The sequence below is a fragment of the Candoia aspera genome, chromosome 2 (genome assembly GCF_035149785.1).
Source record: "Candoia aspera isolate rCanAsp1 chromosome 2, rCanAsp1.hap2, whole genome shotgun sequence".
NCBI lineage: Eukaryota > Metazoa > Chordata > Lepidosauria > Squamata > Boidae > Candoia > Candoia aspera.
In genome coordinates, this window is record NC_086154.1 from 20,785,224 (window position 1) to 20,804,983 (window position 19,760).

Sequence of the window (19,760 nt, forward strand, 5' to 3'; positions counted from 1 at the left end):
ACTCCCGCGAGAGGCCCGGAAGCCAGAGCAAGAGGATGAGGGGGAGCCTCAGCCGTCCACCTCAGGCTTGCATTTCCCAAGGGGGAGTGGGGAGGAATCTTCTAAGCATCTAGCTATTTTCCAGAAGCAGCCACCTGGGCCAGAAGTGTTATCAGACTTGGAAAGCAGCAGAGACTCGTCCTTGGAAGAGTTTTCCTTTGAAGAATTTCCACCATTGCCCAGTTCCCATGGGAGCTTGGAGGAGATGGACTCTCATGAGACTTTGGAGGGAGGGAGGAACTCTGGAAGGGAGGGGGCTGAAATGGAATGTGAATCTGGAGAGGAGGGTGATGTGATGAGTACTGATGGTGAGCAGGAGGGGGCCCCTGTCCAGGGGGGAAAACGCATGCGTAGTTTAGAAGCTTTGAACTGTCCTTCAAAGAAACTCAGAGCAGACCCGCCTTGGGTTTTGGATTTATCTCTGTGGGTTTCCCACACTTTCAATTTGGCAGGATTCTTACTTTCTGAGCCTTCAATAAACACTAGAGACCTACTCATTGTCTCAGCGTGGTACGTCGCTCTAAGTTAGGACACCTGGGGCCTTCTCCCTCCCTTTCTCATTCCTTAATACAATCACAATTTATTAATGGACCCTATACTTCTTTGTCCTCACAAGGTGTTGGAAATGGTGCACCAGAGAGATTGTGAAGCCTGAAGCAATATTATAACCCAGAAGGAACTCAAGTTCCATCAAAGTATACAGAGTGAGATGGAATGTGATATTAAATTGTCCCATTGAATAATTGAGATAGTGAATTAAAAGTGACAACTAAGAGGATTTGTGCTTTGAATTTTTCATTACCTCCCTTTCTCCCCCCCTCCCCCCCCCCTCCCTCCCTTCTCTTTCTTTTTGTCCCAAGTTTGGGATACTCAGGAGAATGAAAATTAAAGTTACTCCAGTGTATCAACCGAAGAGAATATTTGTAGCTCAGGGTTGAACTGTGGAGTCTTAGGTGCTCTCTGAGCCTTCTTGTTTTCTTGCAGACATTTCATTGGTGGACTAGGCAACAACTTCAGTGTGAAAAAGGCGTGGGACTTGCTCTCTGTTTATGTATCATGGCTTGTCCTGCTTGTGTTGGTGGAGATGTTGTTCTCTCCTTGGGAGTTCCTTGATTGGGCTGTTGTTTGCTGCTTGGTTGATTGACTAAGTTAATAGTTTTTTTTATTTTTTATCCCTCCTTTATTATTTTTATAAATAACTCAAGGCAGCGAACATACCAAATACCCCTTCCTCCTCCTATTTTCCCCACAACAACCACCCTGTGAGGTGAGTTGGACTGAGAGAGAGTGACTGGCCCAAAATCACCCAGCCAGCTTTCATGCCTAAGGCGGGACTAGAACTCACAGACTCCTGGTTTCTAGCCCGTTACCTTAACCACTAGACCAAACTGGCTCTCTAATAATTATTTATTTATTTATTATTTATCAAATTTATCGCCGCCCATCTCCCCAGAAGAGGGACTCTGGGCACTTTACAATAAAACAGATAAAAACCCTATAAAACAATAAATATAATACGTAATAAAATATAAATATGATAGGAACCCGATGGCTAAAAGTTCACTATAACCCGCAAGCAGAATAGGGCCAACCTAGGGAACTAGCCATCCCCAAAGGTGACTATTATTCCCATCAGAGGCATAATAATTAATAATTTTTAAAACTACAGGACTTACCACAGAAACCCAAGAGAATGTAAAACAGATAATCATACCACAAACCAGAAGAACTTGGAAACAGAACCAACTGAAAGCAGAGGACAGAGCAGCCCTCAAAAACCTAAAGATGGACCAAACTATCATCATCCTCCCAGCAGACAAAGGCCACACCACCATCATTATGGACAGATCGTAATGTATACAAAAGGCCAAAGAATTACTTGAGGACAAAGAAACCTACACCCCAGTAAATACCAATCCTATACAGAAACTGGACAACCAGTTCAAAAGAACTCTTAACAACCTTACCAAGAAAGGTCAAATCACAAAAGAAGAACAGAGGCAGATGAAAAGCATTGAAATATGAGGAAACCTGTACATTAATGACTCATCCATTTTGTTTAAAGCATGCCTTTCTTTTACCTCACAACTTTGTAAAATGAGAGCCAGTATTGCAAGCAAATAAAATATTGCTTGTGTCTTGCAGTTGTTAGGAAATTCAGGTCTGAAGTGATGCAAGATGGGGGCTTGCAGGGATATAAGGAGGGAAGTGACGGGTTAGGAAAACTAAGATTTCTATTGATCTTTATTTAGCTAGTTCAATTTATACAGCTGCCCTTCTCAAATTCATGGCTCTGGGCGGCTAATAAGGGTTTGAAACACCAAGTAGTAGCCTGTACCAATGAGATAATCCTGAAGAAAAGATTCTGAAGAAAAAGAAAAATCAAAAGAAAACAAGTTCCAAATAAAAAGCTCAAACCCATGGACGTTCTAGAAATTTTACCTCAAAACAAGGCACCTTGTTAGAGAAAGGGTGGGAGAATGGCGTCTCCTATGTGACTGGAGAAAAGGTGGAATTACAAAAGGAAGGCAGGCAAAGAGTGAAAAGTGAATAGAAAGCTCAAATACCACCAGGCTAAATAAATGCATATGGTATACCATTGGAAGATGAGACCCCCAGGTTGGAAGATGGTCAAAATGCTACTGGGGAGGAACAGAGGATGAGTTCAACTAGCCCCAGACGTGATGACGCAGCTAGCTCAAAGCCGAAAGGATGGCTAGCGCCGACGGTGCTGGTGGTGAACGGCGAATCCGATGTTCTAAGGATCAACGCACCATTGGAACCTGGAATGTAAGATCTATGAGCCAGGGCAAATTGGATGTGGTTATCGGTCAGATGTCAAGATTAAAGATAGACGTTTTGGGCATCAGTGAACTGAAATGGACTGGTATGGGCCACTTCACATCAAATGACCACCAGATCTACTACTGTGGACAAGAGGACCACAGAAGAAATGGAGTAGCCTTCATAATTTATAGTAAAGTGACTAAAGCAGTGCTTGGATACAATCCTAAAAATGATAGAATGATCTCAATTCGAATTCAGGGCAAGCCATCTAACATTACAGTGATCCAAATATACGCCCCAACCACATATGCTGAAGAAGCTGAAGAACAGCAGTTCTATGAGGATCTGCAGCACCTACTGGACAACATGCCTAAAAGAGATGTTATTTTCATCACGGGAGACTGGAATGCTAAGGTGGGCAGTCAAATGACACCTGGAATTACAGGTAAGCATGGCCTGGGAGAACAAAACGAAGCAGGACATAGGCTGATAGAAGTTTGCCAAGACAACTCACTCTACATAACAAACACTCTCTTCCAACAACCTAAGAGACGGCTTTATACATGGACTTCACCAGATGGACAACACCAAAATCAGATTGACTACATCCTTTGCAGCCAAAGGTGGCGCACATCTATACAGTCGGTAAAAACAAGACCTGGAGCTGACTGTAGTTCAGATCATGAACTTCTTATTGCACAATTTAGGATCAGACTAGAGAGATTAGGGAAGACCCACAGATCAGCTAGATATGAGCTCACTAATCTTCCTAAGGAATATGCAGTGGAGGTGAAGAATCAATTTAAGGGACTGGACGTAGTAGATTGGGTCCTGGAAGAACTTTGGAGAATTGGTTCGCAACATTGTTCAGGAGGCGGCAACAAAATACATCCCAAAGAAAGAGAAAACCAAGAAGGCAAAATGGCTGTCTGCTGAGACACTAGAAGTAGCCCAGGAAAGAAGGAAAGCAAAAGGCACAAGTGAAAGGGGGAGATATGCCCAATTAAATGCAAAATTCCAGAGGCTAGCCAGAAGAGATAAGGAATTATTTTTAAACGAGCAATGCACGGAAGTGGAAGAAGACAATAGAATAGGAAGGACAAGAGACCTCTTCCAGAAAATTAGAAACATCGGAGGTAAATTCCAGGCAAAAATGGGTATGATCAAAAACAAAGATGGCAAGGACCTAACAGAAGAAGAGATCAATAAAAGGTGGCAAGAAGATACAGAAGACCTGTATAGGAAGGATAACAATATCAGGGATAGCTTTGACGGTGTGGTCAGTGAGCTAGAGCCAGACATCCTGAAGAGTGAGGTTGAATGGGCCTTAAGAAGCATTGCTAATAACAAGGCAGCAGGAGACAACAGCATCCCAGCTGAACTGTTCAAAATCTTGCAAGATGATGCTGTCAAGGTAATGCATGCTATATGCCAGCAAATTTGGAAAACACAAGAATGGCCATCAGATTGGAAAAAATCAACTTATATCCCCATACCAAAAAAGGGAAACACTAAAGAATGTTCAAACTATCGAACAGTGGCACTCATTTCATATGCCAGTAAGGTAATGCTCAAGATCCTGCAAGGCAGACTTCAGCAATTCATGGAGCGAGAATTGCCAGATGTACAAGCTGGGTTTAGAAAAGGCAGAGGAACTAGGGACCAAATTGCCAATATCCGCTGGATAATGGGAAAAGCCAGGGAGTTTCAGAAAAACATCTATTTCTGTTTTATTGACTATTCTAAAGCCTTTGACTGTGTGGACCATCACAAATTGTGGCAAGTTCTTAGAGGTATGGGGATACCAAGTCATCTTGTCTGCCTCCTGAAGAATCTGTATAACGACCAAGTAGCAACAGTAAGAACAGACCACGGAACAACGGACTGGTTTAAGATTGGGAAAGGAGTATGGCAGGGCTGTATACTGTCACCCTACCTATTCAACTTGTACGCAGAACACATCACGCAACGTGCTGGGCTTGAGGAATCCAAGGCTGGAGTTAAAATCGCTGGAAGAAACATTAACAATCTCAGATATGCAGATGATACCACTTTGATGGCTGAAAGCAAAGAGGAACTGAGGAGCCTTATGATGAAGGTGAAAGAAGAAAGTGCAAAAGCTGGCTTGCAGCTAAACCTGAAAAAAACCAAGTTTATGGCAACCAGCTTGATTGATAACTGGCAAATAGAGGGAGAAAACGTACAAGCAGTGAAAGACTTTGTATTCCTAGGTGCGAAGATTACTGCACATGCTGACTGCAGTCAGGAAATGAGAAGACGCTTAATCCTTGGGAGAAGAGCAATGACAAATCTCAATAAAATAGTTAAGAGCAGAGACATCACACTGACAACAAAGGTCCGCACAGTTAAAGCAATGGTGTTCCCCGTAGTAACATATGGCTGCGAGAGCTGGACCATAAGGAAGGCTGAGAGAAGGAAGATAGATGCTTTTGAACTGTGGTGTTGGAGGAAAATTCTGAGAGTGCCTTGGACTGCAAGAAGATCAAACCAGTCCTTCCTCCAGGAAATCAAGCCAGACTGCTCACTTGAGGGAACGATATTAAAGGCAAAACTGAAATACTTTGGCCACATAATGAGAAGACAGGACACCCTGGAGAAGATGCTGATGCTAGGGAGAGTGGAGGGTAAAAGGGAGAGGGGCCGACCAAGGGCAAGGTGGATGGATGATATTCTAGAGGTGACGGACTCGTCCCTGGGGGAGCTGGGGGTGTTGACGACCGACAGGAAGCCCTGGCGTGGGCTGGCCCATGAAGTCATGAAGAGTCGGAAGCGACTAAATGAATAAACAACAACAAATAAATGCAAAAATAAAATCTGTTTTACTTAGGGGTCAAGCAGGGAATATGCCTCAGGAAATATGAGTAGGAAGCTTAAGACCTCTGGAGAATTTAAGGCAACCGGAATATCTTCAGATCGTGAACAGAGAAAACGTGCAATTCTTCTTCTAGCCCATAGAGCTGAAGACTCCACTGGTTTGAACAGATTCGTCTCCATTTGGAGGTGACAATGCAAGAGAAAAAGAGATTTAGCTACACTTAGGGAAAGAAAAAATTTAAATGGAGGGGAAAAACTGGCAATAAAGCAATTTAAAAAGAATGGAGTTAGCTTCTCTGTCCTTTCAGCCCATTCTTTATTCTCCAGTTTGACCCAGAACCATCAATGAGCAGTAGTTGAATAAACAGCTTCAAACCAGCAGGAGCCTCTGAATCCCTGAAGTATGCCCCCCATCCAAAACCTTCCAAAAATGTTCATGTGTTACTAATTTTTAATGCAACTGAAGAGAATTTAGTACATGCCTAGAAAGTACACACACCATTGATATTTGATTTTATTTCAATCAAATTTAGACTTTTGCTTAGCCCTCGTCACACCCTCGAAAGGCAAAAGATGGCCTTAATGCTGGAAAGTGTTTTGCATGTGCATTTTGGGGCTTCGCCTCATTCTGGCTCCTTTTGTGAGAGAGGAATTCTTCATCCTGAAGCTCTTTCCACACACTAGACATTGATATGTATGTGGCAATTCTCTCACTTAAGGAGAGGCCTTTGACTGAAAAAGGTTCCACGCTTTGGCATTCATGCTGGTTGACTCGGTTCTACACCGTGGATGTAAGTCTGATTATGTTTTGGTATCTTCACATCTCAGGGGCAACACCCCTTCTCATTTCTGGACGTTTGGTCAGGAGGAACTGTAGTTCTCTTAAATAGCTTTTCTTAATATCATAGGATTTTATTTTGGTCCCCACTGATTTCCAAATATCTCCCTTCTTGCTTCATCGTTTGCAACATCAGCACACTGGAGTCACTTTCATTCTCATTCTCCTGATTATTCCTAACTTGAGACAAAAGAACAGAACAGAACAGAACAGAAAAGAAAAAAGAAAAGAAAGTCATGAAAAATTCAAAGGACAAATCCTCTTAGTTGCCAGTTTTAATTCAATACCACAATTATTCAATGGGACAATTCAGTATCACATTCCCTCTCTCTCTGTACACTTTGATGGAACTTGAGTTCCCTTTCGATTATAATACTGCTCCAGACCCCAGAATCTCCCTGCTGCGACATTTCCAACTTTTTGTTAGGAAAGAAAATTGTAGGGTCCTCTGATAAACTGTGAGTGTATCAAGGAATGAGAAGGAGAGGGGGAAACAACTGTAAGAAGACTGGGCAAAAGAAGGAAAGTTTAAACTCCGGGAAGTGTCTGAATCAGCTGAATTTCTATCTGTATGTCTGCTATAATGGAAGCAACACTAATAAAGCTTTGTCCTGAAGAGATGCATCAGGGAGATGCAGCTACTTCTGCTGCTTTAGGAGGCAGCACCTGTTAAATGTCTGCCTGTTCACGTACCTCCCAGAACCATGACCAAGTGGAAAGAACAAACAATTCGGGAGCAGGAAGCTCACTTCTAAAAATGCAATAAAGACATCTTTAAAAAACCGCATAGCCCAGAGTCTGAGATGCCAAAAAGGGCTATTTGCTTGGAATTGAGTCCCAAATAGAGACAGGAATCAAAGTAAACTTAACAAAAAAAAATCCTCTTATTGATGGGCAATAGCATTTGCCACCTTCAAATGAGAGTACCTTCAAAAATCCAGTTCATAATTGAAAAAGCATGTACCCACTGCTTTTATTTTCCTTGGTAAATTAATCCCTCGGGGGCTGCCAGTTGTGAGGAAAACACTTGCTTTCCTAGTCAATATAAATAGGAATGGAATAAATTTAACCAATTAAATCTAGAATTTACATGGATTCTCACCCAAACAGATCAGTGCATGGGAAATTAGGTCACTGTCCTGAAGCTCTATATACCCCCCAAACATTTACCTGGTTTCTTTTCTGTGTGGATCCTTTTATGGTAAGTAAGGTAGCCACTTGTTCTGAAGCTCTTTCCACACTCTGGACATTTATATGGTTTCTCCCCTGTGTGGATCCTTTTATGTCTCATAAGGGACCCATTTTCACTGAAGCCCTTTCCACACTCTATGCATTTATATGGCTTCTCTCCTGTGTGGATCCTTTTATGGTGAGTAAGTTGACCGCTCTGAATAAAGGTCTTTCCACAGTCCATGCATTTATATGGCTTCTCCCCTGTGTGGATCCTTTTATGGGAAGTAAGATTACTCAGTCGGCTGAAGCCCTTTCCGCACTCCATGCATTTATATGGCTTCTCCCCTGTGTGGATCCTTTTATGGAGAGTAAGTTGACCACTCTGAATTAAGGTCTTTTCACACTCTATGCATTTATATGGCTTCTCCCGTGTGGATCCTTTTATGGGAAGTAAGATTTCTGAGTTGGCTAAAGCCCTTCCCACACTCCATGCATTTATATGGCATGTCCCCGGTGTGGATCCTTTTATGGCAAGTAAGTTGGCCGCTGTGAATAAAGGTCTTTCCACACTCCATACATTGATATGGCTTCTCCCCAGTGTGGATCCTTTTATGGGAATTAAAATTATACTTCTGAGCAAAGCCCTTTCCACACGCAGTGCATTTATATGGCTTCTCTACTGTGTGGATCCATTTATGGAGAGTAAGTTTACTCCTACAAGTAAACGACTTTCCACACTCCGTGCACTTATATGGCTTCTCCTCTGGGTGGATCTTTTTACCATATGTAAGGGACCCGTTTTCACGAGAAAGAGTGAAAGTCCAATTGTAATTTTTTCCATTGTCTTGGCATATATAATCTTTGGTTTGGGTTGGATAGTGTTCATTTACATCTAATTTGTCTTTGAATAGTCTTAAACGTTTCCCAATATATTTTTTCTTTATTTTTCCTTGCTGGTCGAGAAAGTCTGGCATCTGAGCATCGATGGAAGATGAGCTTTCCGTATTCCAATTATTTGATTGGTTTCTCTCATGCCTTCCTAGGTCCACTTGAATTGCAGGCTTCTCTGTCCCATCTCCCTGCCTGATCATTTGGGATGGTTCACTGAAATCTTTATTCTCCTGCCCAATAGTACGTTCAAAAGAAAAGAAAAATGAAAATGAAAGCAAGGTTAGGGAAAAAAATTAAACTGTAGTGGTCATATGCATTTCCTTCTGAAATTTTGCCAAATTCCAATATATTACCGTTATTCATGCTTACAGTGGCATGGTATGCAAATGATAATTTCTATATTTATGAGGCATAAAAGCTTTAAAACATCTAAAGCATCCTTTTTGTTTATAATTATCCGTACTTATTCAAATCTCACCCAGAGTCAGCTCAGAGTTAAGGAAGAATCAGGGGAACATCCAAAGAGGTATTAGGAGAAAAACCTAACATTTATTGGAGGGGGTCCGATTCCAGCAGAGACCTATGGGAACTAAATCAATTTTGAAACTCATCCTTTTCTTCCTAGCCAAACTACCTTCCATTTGTGTTTCTTTTTTTCTTGCCAAAATCACACGGTTGGAGAGAAAAAAACCTAGATTTCTTCTATTAACCCTAAACAGCACGTTTGCAATGGAAAAACAGCACCATTTTGCCCATATTCCCTAGGCTCAGGATAGAAATGAAAAGGAAGACATGTCACTAATCCAAGTGCCTGAATAAATAACAATCCTTCAAAGGACTGACAGGAAAGCATCAGGGCCCAAAATGCTGAAATCAATGTGATGGAGTTCTGCATCTCCTCAAGCCAAGGAGTTTGTTCGTCACTGATATCTTTAAATTGAACTGGAAAAATTCACCAGATGAGAGATGGCACAGGGTGCATCTAAGCAGAAAGCCATTGACCTAAGAGACAGTTAAGAGGTAACATTAGAAATATATGGAAGATTTTGGAATATTAGAACCACATAATGAAAAAGAAGCGGCAGTGATCTTAGAACTGGACTTTCTTGTTTAAAATTTTGGAAGATATGACTTTGGACAGAATTTTATTACATGGGTGGAATCGATCTACACTTTGCAAAAAGCACAAAAAATTGTTAATGGAGCATTAACCAAACCTTGTGAGATACAAAAAGGGACAAGGTAAGGATGCCCTTTGCCCCACTGCTGAGGGCATTTGCTGAGGATTTGGTGGTAATTTTGGAAGATTCTTTGGAGGGAATAGAAATACTAATGAAAAATTAAAGAAATTGGGCATTTTAGTGGGTTTTAAGATCAATAATCAAAAGACAAAGATGTTAACAAAAAATATGAAAATGGAAGATCAAGTAGAATTGATGGGAACAACAGGTTTTAAGATTGAGAAAAAAGTAAAATACTTGGGTATAACTATGATCAATATGAACTGCATGTTATTTCAAAATAATTATGTTAAAAGGGCCCGCGGTGGCTCAGTGGTTAAGACACTGAGCCAGAGGACCATTACGGTTGGCAGATCAGCAGTTCAAAATCCGAGAGCACAAGCCACGTGACGGGGTGAGCTCCTGTCAACTAGTCCCAGTTTCTGTTAACCTAGCAGTTTGAAAGCATGTAAATGCAAGTAGATAAATCCTCTTTTGGGCGTGATGGGCAGTAATTAAATTTAAATAATAAATAAATTAAATAAATTTAAAAAGGTACCACTTTGGTGGGAAAAATAACAGGGACATGAAAGGAGCCTCGTAGGGCGTCCCCCGGGCAACTGTGACGTCACCGGCAAATCCTTTCAATACAGAACTCCTTGGTAGATTCTTCTGACACACACAAAAAAATTAAGATATGGAATGAAATTAAGAAGGATATGTTAAAATGGGAGTTTTATTGTAAACCACCCAGAGTCCCCCTCTTTGGGGGGAGATGGGCAGTGATAGAAATTTGAATAATAAATAAATAAATAAACCGTCACTGTTGCGGAGAATTTCTGTGATAAAAATGAATGTTTTGCCTAGAATGATGTTTTTGTTTCAAACAGTACCTATTTTGACAACTGATGTACCATTTAAGCAATGGCAGAAAGAGAGATCTAGGTTTGTACGGAAAAAAGCCACAGGTTAAATATAAAATTGTCCAAGATGCAAAGAAAAGAGGAGGATTAGGTCTGCCTGATTTGAAACTGTACACTGCAGCCTGCTGTTTCGTTTGGTTTGGATGTGGGTGTTGCTGAGAAATAAGAGAATTTTAGATGTCGAACAGCATGACCTGAGGTTTGGATGGCATGGATATTTGTGGTACGATAAAGTTATGATTAATGTAGATTTTAAAATGCTAGAAGTGCCATATTGAGAATATAGCAGAGATACAAACCCAGACTGGGCCCGAAAAAACCCTTTATGGTTCTTGGCACAAGAAACATTTTATGGAAGAGCAGCAGCAGGCAAAGACTAATCGATAACACGTTGAGAGCGATTAGAACATGAGCAAGGGGAATACAAAATGACGTCGAGAGAGCAATTGACGGCAGAGGGAAATAGTTGTCAATGTTTTTCATATTTACAGTTATCAGAAAGGTTTATTTTTTAATTTATTTTTATTTATTTTCCATCCCGCCTTTATTATTTTTATAAATAACTCAAGGTGGCAAACATACCTAATACTCCTTCCTCCTCCTATTTTCCCCACAACAGCAGCCCTGTAAGGAGAGTTGGGCTGAGAGGGAGTGACTGGCCCAAGGTCACCCAGCCAGCTTTCACGCCTAAGGCGGGACTAGAACTCTCAGTCTCCTGGTTCCTAGCCCGTTGCCTTAACCACTAGACGACATCAGAAGTGTCGGTTTCTATTAGGAATGACCGTTCAAGGAATGGCAGTTCAAGGTAGATAAAAGGACCTATGGTATTGAACAACATAAGGCAGAATTTGAACCTGAATTATATATAAATGATGAACATGTAATTGCTAAATTGTATAAACAGGTTAAAACATGTATGATAAAATGGGCAAGAATTTTGGTCATAATATACAGATGGAGCAATCGGAACATGTGGGGTTGAAATGACTGAAATTCACGTTACGTTATAATCTAAAAGAGAACTTTTATAAAGTCATGTACCGTTGGTATTTGACACCAGAAAAATTACCAGAAATGTATAAAGGTACTTCAATTTATTTTGGAAATGTGGATAACATGAAGGGTCATTTTATCATGTTTGGTGGACTTGTAAGAAAGCTAGAAAATGTTGGATTCGAATAAATACAGTGATACAGAGAATTTTAAAGATCAATATCCAACTGAAACCAGAACACTTTCTGTTGGGACTCATGGATAGACAGCTGGAAAAGAGTCATGGAAGATTGTTTCTGTATATGGTAACTGCAGCAAGACTATTATATGCACAAAGATGAAAGGACTCTGAAATACCTACAACACAGGAATGGTTGGTGAAGATGACAGAATTTGCAGAGATGGCCAAATTGACTTGCTTGATTAGAGACGGGACAATATCTACACTTATTAGGGCCTGGAAACCCCTTATGGACTTTTTGCTGAAAAGAGAACAAAATAAACTTGAGATCAATGGGTTTGAAGATAAGAAAGGATAACTAGGATGTTACCTTAGAGAGAGATAGGCTAAAATATAACTGCATTTAGAACTGCTGTTAAGAAGATCGGAAGCTACTTCTTTATTACTTTTTATTTTTTCATTTTCTCTTTATACTTCTTTCTTATTCACTTATTACTTTATTTTTTGATCTCCCCTTCAAAACTTGTATTGTTTTTACTCTGATAAAAATTCTTTAATAAGATTACAACAACAATAAAAAAAAGTTGATGGCATCTCACTACAAAATGTCTTCCTGAATCCTCTGATTGGAGAGTAGCAAACCCTTACCCAGAGAGGCCACGTTCCTACAATTTTCCAGCGTGACTTCCCAATGCAGCGCTTTTTGGTGAGGATCCAGCTGAGACCACTCCTCCTCGGAGAAACACACAGCCACCTCCTCGAAGGACACAAGGCCCTCCTGCAGAAGAAAAAAGAGAACAGAGCAGGCCCAGGAGGATTTGCAAGATCTGTCCTATTGTTCACAATTCCCAAATTCAGGCAGCTTTTATCAACTTGATTGATTCTGCAGGACTTTGTGCCATTCAGTGAAAGTAAGCCCACTTTCCTTCTAGATCGATCCATCCATCCATCCATCATCAAAAGACTCCTAGTGTCTGGAGAGAATCAACTGGCAGATGGGCCTTGGAAACCCACCTATCAGTGACTCCAATCCTTCCTCTGTTTGCAGAAGGAAATGGGTGGGGGATTCTTTCTAGCATTGCAGCAAATGGCTTGTGGTGTCCCCAGAAGGAGCAATTCTGTCCATGCTCGACACCTGCATGAAAGTGCTGGGAGAGCTCAGCCAGGGATTTGTGTGGGCTGCCATCCATGTCCAGAGAGAGACAACCCAGTTTCTGCTCCTCCTCAGATTGCAAGGAAGCTGCTAGTAGTCCAACCCATTGGCTGAACGGGAGATAAAAAGGCGGAGAAAATTTCCTGGGAAGGACAATTCCGAGCCTTTGCGGCCTTTGCATTTTGCAGCCTCAGCCTCCAAATCCAAGCACAGATCAGAGGATTAGAAATTACTTTTCAAGCCAAGTACCTTGAATCGGTGCTCTTTCAGAACAATTTTTACTTAGAAACTATTCTATCTGGCCATCTTCATTGGATTTTAATAGTCTGCCTTATCTTTTAATCTCATAGGCTTATTTTTCTTATCACTGGTTGTAAACAAGGCTTTTTAAAAATGGTCATATACTAGTGTGAGTATTTCGTTCTTTTGAGCAGCCTTGCACAATTCCAAGTCAAAGAATTAGAAAAACAATGGGTCTCTGGTTCGCAGTTGCTACTGCTGTGATAATGTTATTCCTATCTCTTGAAGGACTTTTAAAAAAATTAGTTATTGTAAGCTAATAGTAAAAGAGTAAGTATCAGAAAGAGAGCTAAATAGTGGTCTTTAAAAAAAAGTTTCTACTAAGAATCTCAGTATAGAAATTACAACCCATTGTATCCCAACAACAGACTTCAGAGGAGCCTAAGCTGACTGAGAGCAACTAGAATCTTCTATTCCCCATTCCAGGTTGCTCAGGAACACAAAACTAACCCAGCCAAAACAAGAGGGAAAAATGGAAGGGGACAGTGCTACGTACACCACCTTGACTTTCTGAAGGAAAGGGAGAATACAAACCTAATTTCCTGCTCTTACTGGAGTTGGAGGTTCAAGCACTGTTCCAGCTCCACCATAGGGAACAGTCAACTTCATTCTATTCTTCCCTGTGAGGGAGACAGAATTTTAAAATGCATGATTAACGAAATAGGAGGAGGTATTCTACAGAAGAGAAGACATAGAAAAGATGAGACAGCTGGGATCTCTCTGGGGAATGGGAGGACCTTGTATTACCTCCTGAGGTGTCCTGATTTGGATCTTCCTGAGAGAAACTCCTGAAAAACAGCTCCTGAGGGGGACTTGATCGATTCCTCCTTCCCTCAGCATCTCTGATCTCCACAGCAAAGGGCTTGAAAGAGTAGGCAGGAGAAAAGAAGAATAATTAACAGACACCACACAACATGAAGTGGATTCTTGTTCTCTGAACACAACTTTGAAGCCCAAATGTCCAGCGGTGAGGCTGAAAAGTAAGAAAGGAGCGGCTGTCCCAAATCTATCTTCTAGAATGGATAGCGGAACAAGGTCCTACAAGAACGAGTGAAACATCTGCACATATTATGAATGCCAGAGAACTCTGGTAGGGAGGGGTTATCATTGTTTATTCCATTCAAACCCCTTCCAGGCTCCCAACATGAAGGTCTCTCTGGGTGCGGGAGTGTGGAGCAGAAAGCTGGTCTCTGCCTCGCACTCCCGCACCCAGCTCTCCACCTGCAGGGGCAGGAGGGCCAGGAACTGCTCCAGGACAACCAGGTCCAGCATCTGGGCTTTTGTGTGCTTTTCCGGTCTCAACCATCAACTGCAAACGTAGTGGAGTCAGCTGCAAAGTCCTCGGGGACCCTCAGCCTCCTGATACCGGATGCTCCTGAAGTCCCAGGGCTGACCTTCTGAACAGATGGTTTCCTCCTCCAGGATCTCCTGCCCAGTTCTTCCCACACCTGCCAGGCTGAACAGCAGAAGGGCCTTTTCCAGTTAATGCACTTCCTGAAGGTTGGGTCTCCATTCTTTCTCTGTCCTGTAAGGCAACTCCAAATGAGTCCAAGGAATCTTGTGGATCTCCAAGCACATTTTCATTCACATTCATAGGACTGTTCCTGTAGCCGCAGAAATGGCCACAGCAGGCCATTCAGCCCTCTTTGCCCGAGAGATAATTTTGTCCATAAGTGAAGATGTTCAGTGTATCAGAAATAGAAAAGAAAATCAATACCAAGAATTAGAAAGTGGTAGATCTAACCATTGAACAACACTCATCCCCATGAAAGGAAGTATTTTTCTGAGCCGGTACAGGATTGCAGGGGCATTGAGCAGATAGGTCAAACCCCAAACAGGTTAACAAACCATGAAAGTTCAGTTCACATAAAGTGAAATGCCAATTAAATGACCCTGCCTTAGGATGTTCCAGTTCCCTTTCTTCAGGGTTTGCTTTGGAAGAGCCAAGGCATGCTATTACACGCAGGCAGGTTCACACAACATGCCCTAAGCCCAGACAGCTCCACCAGCCGCAGGGGCTGAGTTCACATAAGACACAGGGCTTGAAAGAAGGTAGCGTAGGATGACGTCCTGGTTCACTCACCCTCCTAAGACATGTTGAACTGCAGAGGATCCAACCCCCTTTTAGCCTCATCCAGCACATGGTGAGAATGGAGGCACAATCTTTTGCATCTCCTTCCTTGCAAAGCTTTTCTTCTTTCCTGCTTGAGATTTGCAATGCAAACTCTCCCCCTCCCCCACTCAGGGGCTTTTCCCATGAAATGAGGAGTAAAGGGCTCCCCCAGATCCCCTCCTCCTTCCTGGGCATCCTGGATTTGTTGCTGGGGGCAACACAGCTGGTCTGGAGCTCTTCTTTCCCCCTGGCTGTTATGTGCATGGAAAGGGGTGGCAGGGGAATATGGGATCTGGGCTCTCCCCCTCCCAGGACTCAGAAGATTGAACCTGGATTAGGACTTTGCAGGTATCTCTTCCTTCTCCAGCATGAGTATCCTCTGCCTCCCTTTGCACAGGAAGAGGCTCCCCACTCACCCAGGGACACAGTCTGGGTCTCTTCCCTGCAAGTCTTTCCTGCTGCCTTTGTAACCTCCTCCGAAGCACAATGGGTTAAAGTGAGAGAGTGCATCATCCTAGAGAGGCAAGACTTAGTGATGTTACTCCCTTCTCACTTGCCTCTGGAAGCCACCTGTGGCATTTGCCCTCCAGTGGCCCAATGCTGAAGCTGCAGAGGGAGCCCCCTGGTGGATTCTATTTTGCTAACACTTCAGAAGATAAGTCAAGATTCAGAAGGATCTTGGCAGACTTGAGCATTGGGCCCTATCCCAACAAGATGAAGTTCAGTGGTGAGAAATGTAAGGTCCTACACTTAGGCAGGAAAAACCAGGTGCACAAGTACAAGATAGGGAGTACCTGGCTCAACAGTAGTGCCTATGAGAGAGATCTACTGTAGGTGTCCTGGTGGACCACCGCTTAAGAGGGTCAGCAGTGCGCTGCAACTGCCAAAAAAGCCAACGCAGTCCTGGGGAGCATCAACACAGGGATAGGATCAAGATCACAGGAAGTGATAGTAGCACACTATATACCACAGTGGTGAGGCCACAATTGGAATACTGCATCCAGTCACCACAATACAAAAGAAGACGCTAAGATCCTAGAAAGGGTTCAGAGAAGACATTGATTGATTGATTGATTGATTGATTGATTGATTGATCATATGGCAGCACATCATACATATTACAAATATATTTTAAAAATTGGGAATATAAAAAAAGTATACAGAAAATGTACATTGGTCATAGGGCAATTATAGCTAAAAACAAACATTAAGATTACAAAATATAGTCTTTTGCAGCATCAGTTGCCATCAAGAAATCAGCAAAGCATGTCTACATCATAATCTGTTAAAACTTTCTCCAGGATTTGGCATTTAGCCCTACTAATGCCCTCAATATTAATCTGGCAAATCCTGATACGAGGTCCAAGTTTTCTTGTGAATTGGCCCTGAAAAGAGCCTTTGTTATTTCCCTGTAACATAGTGAAGATGACAAACAGAGATGTGCCCTACCCAGGAGATCCACAGGTTTATCTGGCTGCCTCGTATATGATAGGCCACTTAGCCTCTCCAAAAGTCTTTGGAGGCCCAGGGACACCATGTGGAGGCAGTCTATCAATTGTCCCCCCAGAGAAGACAACAAAGATGATAAGGGGCCTGGAGGCTAAAACCTATGAAGAAGACTAAAGGAACTAGGGATCTTTAGCTTAACGAAGAGAAGACTGAGGGAAGACATGATACAGTCTTCCAATACTTGAAGGGCTGCCACAGGGGAAAAGGCATCGATTTATTCTCAGTGGGTGGAAGCTTGTGAGAGGGAAATCCAACCTGGAAACAAGGAGGAATTTCCTGACAGTGAGAACTATTAAGCAGTGGAACAGCTTGCCTCCCAGAGTTGTGGTGAATTGGCTGAAGTGGAGACGTCGGATGGGGCAAAGAGCCTCAGCTTGGAGTCAGGGCAAGAAAACAAGGAACACAAAGCTAGATGCCACCAACAAAACCCTCCGCCTTCTGAGCGCTGAAGCTGTTCACGAGAGACAGCAGGCACCTAGCCACTTACTCACAAGCAACACAACACAGCACAGGACTTCCCAGTTTTGGAGCTTGCAACTGATGAGTTCACACACTTTCCTGAACACACTTTCCTAAGCACGACACAAAAGTTTTCCATGACGTTCATTAGTTTCCTACAATTTAAAAAAAACATGCTTTCCCCATTGCTTTCCCCATGTATTCAATAGTAAAGGGAAGGAGGAGAAGGAGAAGGAGAGGGAAGAGTCCCAAGTTAAGGAGGACACACGCTCTTTCACCCAAGTCCCAACAAGCACAGCCCGCTGGGGCATGGACAGTCTTCAATCCCTCCCAGGCAGCTGGGAAAGCAGACAAACCAAGGTGAGCACTTCTCACTTACAGTCACCAGCTGTTTTACAGTGGCAGAGGAGAGAGGTTCTTCCATATGGCATGAAAATAGCACTCACACACACTTCAAACCAGGAAAAGTGGCAGACAACAAAGAGCCTCCATAAAATCGGAGGGCAACAAGACGCCTTTGTAGTAGCCGCATCAGGACACAGAGCCTCACGGTTTGTTTCCGAAAGTCCATGGGTGCACATACAGGCTCAGTGGGCTTAGTGAAAGGTGCAGGGGCTCATTATCAATAAGCCAATGATGCTCATTTATAGTCCCAAGGGCCAAGAAGGCAGAAAGAGCAGAAAACAAAGACAGCATGTGCTGGAACTGAGAGGTGCACTAAAGGGGCCATTCCCTTGGGACTTGGACTCCATCGACCTATGCCATTGTTGCTGAAATGCATTCTGCGGTTGCCTCCCGTGGTGGTTGTGCCCACTGGGGACAAAGATGCTAAATTGGCTGAAACCAGAAAGCCCAAGAAGGGTCTCCAGTTCTCAAGCGGTGGTCAGTCTGCAGAAACTGAGGGAATAAACGAGCAACTAGAAAAACAGGATTATGCCTAGCCTGGATGAAGAAAGGAGATGAAGGGGAAGGCAAGAGGGCAATTGGATGGAGAGGATCAAGGAGGTTACAGGATAGTCCTTGGAAGCGAAAGAATTTAGTGAAACAATAGCCAAATAAATGTAATAGGTTGAAGGTTGCACTTACGTTGAGCAGCTCATCCCAGTTCCAGCCAAGTTTGAAAAGAACAAAGGCTTTCTGCAGCTTGGCGTTTTTTCTTGCCTTCAGAATGGCTTTTTGCCCTGCTGTGTGCTTTAATCTCTCTCCCGGCTTTCTCTAGCCTCCATCGCCAAAGGCAGAGCAGCCACTTCTGAAGGGTTTCCTCCGCCTCCTTCCCGCAACCTGTTCTATACCGAGAACTGCGTTTCCCCCACCTGCTCTGCACACAGAATCCACCAGGGGGCTCCCTCTGCACAGAGAAGGGAACACCAAGAGCTTCGGCATTGGGTGGCTGGAGGGTGGGAAGGGAGTGACATCACTCAGTCTTCCCTGTCTAGGACGCTGCACTCTCTCCCTTTAACCCTCTGAGCGTCGCAGGCGGTTGCATAAAAGGGATACAGGAAAGTCTTGTACAGAGAGTCTTGTAAGGAGGAGGTTCAGACGTGCCCTGGGTGAGTGGGGCACCTCTTCCCGTTGGAAGGAAGGAAGGAAGGAAGAGACACGTGCGAAGTCCTTATCCAGGTTCAATCTTTTGAGTCCTGGGAGAGGGAGAGCTCGGATCCCATGGTCCCCTGCCGCCCTTTCCATGCACGTAACAGGCAGCGGGGAAAGCAGAGCTCCAGACCAGCGGTATTGCCCCCGCCCCCCAGGAAGATATCCAGGATCCCCAGGAAGGAGGAGGGGATCTGGGGGAGCCCTTCACGCCCCATTTCCTGGGAAAATCCCGGAAGGAGGGGGAGGGGGAGAGTTTGCATTGCAAATCTCAAGCAGGAAAGAGGAAAAGCTTCGCAAGGAAGGCGATGCAAAAGATTGTGCCTCCATTCTCACCACGTGCTGGATGAAAATAACAGAGGGTTGGATCCTCTGCAGTTCAACATGTCTTAGGAGGGTGAGTGAACCAGGACGTCATCCTCCGCTACCTTCTTTCAAGCCCTGTGTCTTATGTGAACTCAGCCCCTGCGGCTGGTGGAGCTGTTTGAGCTTAGGGTATGTTTTGTGAACCTGCCTGCGTGTAATAGCGTGCCTTGGCTCTTCCAAAGCAAACCCTGAAGAAAGGGAACTAAACATCCTAAGGCAGGGTCATTTAATTGGCATTTCATTTGATGAGAACTGAACTTTCATGGTTTGTTAACCTGTTTGGGGCTTGGAATGTTGTGTAAATCCTTCTTGTAGGTAGATGTAGATCTAGGTATTTATTAAGCAAGCCCTTCCATCTGAGAAAAAAGAAATAGAATGCTCCGAGATGCA

General features: G+C 43.2%; 1 protein-coding gene and 1 pseudogene across 1 annotated transcript in view; one reads left to right on the forward strand and one right to left on the reverse strand.

Annotated features, from left to right (window-relative positions):
- Positions 1–6,161: 6,161 nt before the first annotated feature.
- LOC134489067 (zinc finger protein 501-like) lies at positions 6,162–17,261 on the reverse strand (annotated as a pseudogene).
- A 1,641-nt stretch (positions 17,262–18,902) lies between these two features.
- LOC134489056 (zinc finger protein 91-like) overlaps positions 18,903–19,760 on the forward strand; it is a 57,206-nt gene continuing 56,348 nt past the window's right edge. Inside the window, exon 1 of the mRNA XM_063291483.1 lies at positions 18,903–19,401. The gene's annotated coding sequence lies outside the window, so the exon portion shown is untranslated. The remainder of the gene's footprint in view (positions 19,402–19,760) is intronic.